Genomic DNA, 5,404 nt, shown 5'->3' on the forward strand with positions numbered 1-5,404 from the left:
AACTTTGATAAAACTGGCTTTGCTATAGGTCTTATTATAATTATAGAGATAGCTTATAGAGCAGAAATACCTGGTAAACCATGGCTTATATAGCCAGGGAATCAGGAATAGGTTACTACTATTAAATATATTAATACTAGGGAGTGGCCAATCCCTCTATTATTATCTTTAAAGGAAAAGTCTATATAGAGGGATAATTTAATAAAGACATGATCCCTAGTAGTTAGAGAATTAAATAATAGATAGACTACAGATATAATTAGCCTTTGCTGGCTGCAAAATATCTTTATTCTAGCTATAAATAAGCATACAAGGGGGGGGGGGGGTATTAGCTGCTTATTGTCACAGGCTATGGCCTGGGTCTTGCTTATCGGCAATGCCCTCAACCAAAGGTCTAAACAAGGTTACATCTGTCTGAACCAAGGTTCGGAAAAGTCAGAAGTGTTCGTATGTCCAGAAAAGTTGATAAAAGGGAGGAGAGAGGGTACATGTTTCTGTCTTTTATTTGTTTCTCTAAGCTTGTGATATTCGTGAATACAGGACAGCTATTTGAAAACAATACTACCTATGCCTGTTACACTTATTCTGGGTAAATATAGAAGCTACCTAATACCTGAGTTTAACTGTATATACAAGGAGAATAATATTATACCTCTTTGCATGCCTGCCTATTCATCTCACCTCCTACAGCCTTTGGATGTTAGTTATTTTAGACCTTTAACGAAAATATATAGCAAGCTTATTGAGGAGAAAGGACACCTAGGATATATCTATATTAACAAGCTAGATTTCTTGAAAGCTTATTTAGTAGCTTATCAGCAAGTCTTTATAGCAGAGAATATTCGAAGCAGATTCAAAACAACTAGGATACTTCCTTCTAATCCCGAGGCAGTGCTTGAAAAGTTAAATATCAGCCTGGGTACTCCAAACCCCTCCAAGCCATGGGGTGCTTCAATCCCATCTTCTTAGCTTGGTATACCTTATACTGTGTGCCATGTATATTGAAAAGACTCTTCAGTTAGAAAAGCTGCTTGAGAGAAGGTCTAAAAGTCCTCTAACTCCTACCAAAAAAAGTCCTAGATAAGTTGGTAAAAGGGTGTAAGTTAGCTATTTATAATACTAAATTACTAGCAAGGGAAAACTGTGATCTCCACTCAGCTATAGAGAATAATAAACAGAAAAAAGAGTCATTTTAAATACCAGATAACTCCTATAGAAGGTCTTTATTCCAGGAAGCCAGGGACCTAATTTTGTCAAGAAATAACTAAATAGAGGCAAGGTAGGGGGGTGCTGGCAGAGGTACACCTCAAACTTTAGGTGTACCTAAATATACTCCACCAACATGTTCAGAATATAATATTCAGGGCCATAGAGGACCAGCTGTCCTACTTGTTATGGTATTTAGTTTATTTTAATTTGAATCACTTTTGGTTGATGTACAGTACTTCAAAGTCGAGCAAGCATAGGTTTTGGAAGGAAAATCACGGATCACCCGGGATTTACGTTATATTATAAAAAATGACTAATTATATATCTCTTAATATAGTAGTTTTAGAAAAGCTGAACCTCTAATTAGTACAAGTACTATAATATATTCAATAATTCTAAATTCAGGTTTTCTATAAACCTGGAAAAAATAATATCATTACTAATATCCTATTATATCTATCTATAAAATTACTAAATATAGTAATTAATAATGATCTTGATCTTAATAACCTTCTAGATATTAATACCTACTATACTACTTTATTATACTAAATTAATTTAAAAATCAGGTCTAACAGGAATACTGAAATAATTACTAAGCAAAGCTTATTATAGAAACCCTCTAAAAAGATTAATATATAAAATTTTTATATATTTTACAAGACAGCCTACTCTACCTCCTCAAAAAGAAATAATAAAAAAATAAAATTATTAAAGAATCCTGGCTAATCTTACCTAGACTGATATATAATGATCTATTTAAAATAATCTATAATAATTATAATTATCAAGATATTAAGAAATATATTCAAGAGATATATAGATTTGCCCCGGACTAAGAATATTATTATCTATAATAATATATATAGTAGTATCCAAGCTGCTGAACGAATATTCTTACTAATATATATTATATAGTAGTTTCTAGCTAATAGTCCCTGCTCTAATTCCTTATTATATAATTATAATAGACTTTATTATTTACTTACTACTAATTGCTATTTATAACATGTTAGTTATTACTAATAAATTTACTAAATATCTAGGCTTAATCCCTGGCTTATCTAATTAATCTGCTTAAAACTAGGGCATAGCCCTTATTAAATATTTTTAATCCTATAACTAGGGTATTCTATAATATTTTATTTTAGATTAAGATATATATTTTATATCGGAATCTGGCAGGACATGATCTCTATGCTTAAATTAAAATAGTACTATTTAACTATATTCTATCTATAAACTAATAGAGTATATAATATAAACTATTAAAGTTATATTTTGCCATGTATCTATACAAGGCGTATAATAGATTAATTAACTATCTATAATTATTACTATTATAAATTCCTCCCCTAGTACTACAACTAGTAAAATACTAGATATTTTTAGATAATTATTGATATAGACTTAGAAGATTAAAATATATAAAAAAAATATCTAACCAAATTATAATCAAGGGGATTAAATTAAAAGACTTATTAAAATTATTACTTTCTTGCTATTCTATTACATGGTTCAGTCCAAGTACAGGATTAAACTCAGGACTAGATAGTTACTACATTATTAATCTGTGAAGCAGAATAATGTCATGACTCCTGATTTTATATATACTTTCCTAGAACTAGGCTGCGGCATAATTAACCATCACCAAACCGCGCGGTGAGGTGATGGTTATGAGATTTTGATAACCTCACTCTGCGGTGAGGTTATGGTTATAGCTAGGTTATAACCGCGGTCACCGCGGTTAACCTCGAATTTGCGGTGATGGTGATGGTTATCAATCTCATAGCCGCGGTTGCGGTTATGCCGCAGCCTACCTAGAACTCTGGAAGATAATTACTTTACTTTTGCTAAGATTAATATCTAAGCCTACCTGGTTAATAACCTATAACTAAATATACTAGTAAGGATAGAATTACTTGTCAAGAAAAATAGAGCAAAAAAAATATATTAATTATTATATGGAAACAGGTTATTATCCAACCCTACTTAAGAAAATATGTCCTAATAAAACTATATATAAACTTACTCTAAAAACTTACTTTTAAAAAAAAAGACTATATTTTGAACCTAATAAATTGATTACACAGGCTGCCTGTTCCTAATTTAGTTAGATTAGGAATAAAAAACTCTGCTATTTATACTCATCTAGTAGACTATAAATTCTTTATTAAAGTAGTAAATAATAGAAATAAACTAGTAATTATAACTTGTTATATTTACTTAGACATTGTATTAAATTCTATATTATAGTCTATTATATTAGTATCTATATAGCAGAGGTAGTACAAGGATATAATATATTTAAGTATTATTAGAACCTATATTTCCCAAAATACCTGCTCTAAATAAAGAGCTATATTATTAATATAAACCATATTATTCTTGAGAAAGGTAATCCCAAGAAAAATAAAGCTAAGAATAATAGACTAAAATTAGATTAATCCTTATAAGCTCTTTAGTAAACTAGACCTAGAGAATATTATAATTCTATTAAATAGGATTATAATTTATAGCTATAACCATGAGGTTATTACGAGACTTTACTAAAGACTATAATTAAATAGTTTAATATTTAGAAAATCCTTAAAATTATTAGCCAAGTTAATATTTCTAAAAACTAATAAGGATTTTTCTAGAAAAAAAAATTTGACTTTTAAAGCTATATATCTATAATACTAATATAAAAATTTATACAGAATTTAATTAAATATTCAACCTGTTATACTAACAAGATAGAATAAAAATTGAAGACCTAATACTTTTTATATATTTTATAATTATTATAAAAATCTTCATCCTGGACCTGATAATAACCCTAAATAAAAAAGAATATACATTAATAATTTTTATTATATTGATAAAAAATTAGTTCCTGATCTCTACCTAGCACTTTTATAAAAAGTTATATAAATATTCTTAAGAATATTACTATATTATTACCATTATTATATATAGATTCTTTTATTAATAGCCTATTAAACATAGGTATTAAAACTATCTAGTAGTAATATAATATAAAGTTGGAACTAAGATATATATTATTTTTTATTAAATTAATAAGTTAATATTAATACTTTTAGGCTATCTATATCTAAAGAGAGAATAGTAATGATCTAAAATATTATATTTTTTGAAAGTTTATACTAGAGATACATTCTGGCCTGACAAGCTAGTCTGACAAGCTATTTCTAATATTATAAAAAAGATACTAGATATACTATATCTTTAGAATATTATGAAATAATATTATCAGAAAATCGCGAAATTAAAGGCTATACTTACTAGTAATATATGTATATTATTATTATCTCTAATCTTACTGACAGAACTAACTATATTTGAATATTCTTGAAAAGATATTTAGCAAGCTATTATTCCTGATCTATTTTAATTTTAAAAAATATTTAAATAGATATTAATAGCTCCTATATAGTTTTTAGAACTATAAATTTTTATCAAATTAGATTTCAACTATAACTATTTTCTTAAATATAAGTCTAACTAGTCATCTTCCTATACCAAGACGTTATTGATATAAAAGATTATTATTAACTAAGCTTGAGGTCTTATGCCTAGTTTCGATATTAAAAATATTTACAATTTTAATTAAGTATTAGATTATCCTGTAATAGTTTATACTAACTAGATATTAAAAAATTATTAATTATATACTTTTAATATAATAGCTTTAAAAAAGCTAAGTCTTTAACTAATATAAGTTTTGTAATATATTCAATAATTTTGAATTTATATTTTTATAAACCTGGAAAAAAATGGTTATGACTAAAATTTCTTTATATATATTGATAATATTAAGTATATTAGTTGAAAATAATCTTAATCGAAAAATTTTTTATTATTAATATTTACTATACAGCTTTATTAATTTAATTAAATTATAAATTTAAGAACTAAGTTTAGCAAGAATACTAGGATAATTGCTAAGTAAAGCTTATTATAAAAATTTCTGAAAGAAATCAAGATACTTAATTTTATAATTATATAAATAAAATATTTATAATGTTATAATTATTAACTAATGAGATTTAATATTATGGATTAAATTTATATTTACCTTTATTATAGCTATTAATTACTAGAAAAACCTACTAATAAGCTTAGCAAGTTTTATACTAGCCCTTATTAAGTTATTAAATATATTAGCTACCACCTACCCTATAGATATAAT

Source organism: Aspergillus foveolatus, assembly GCF_047715535.1.
Source record: "Aspergillus foveolatus strain CBS 279.81 unplaced genomic scaffold BDW70scaffold_196, whole genome shotgun sequence".
Classification (NCBI taxonomy): domain Eukaryota; kingdom Fungi; phylum Ascomycota; class Eurotiomycetes; order Eurotiales; family Aspergillaceae; genus Aspergillus; species Aspergillus foveolatus.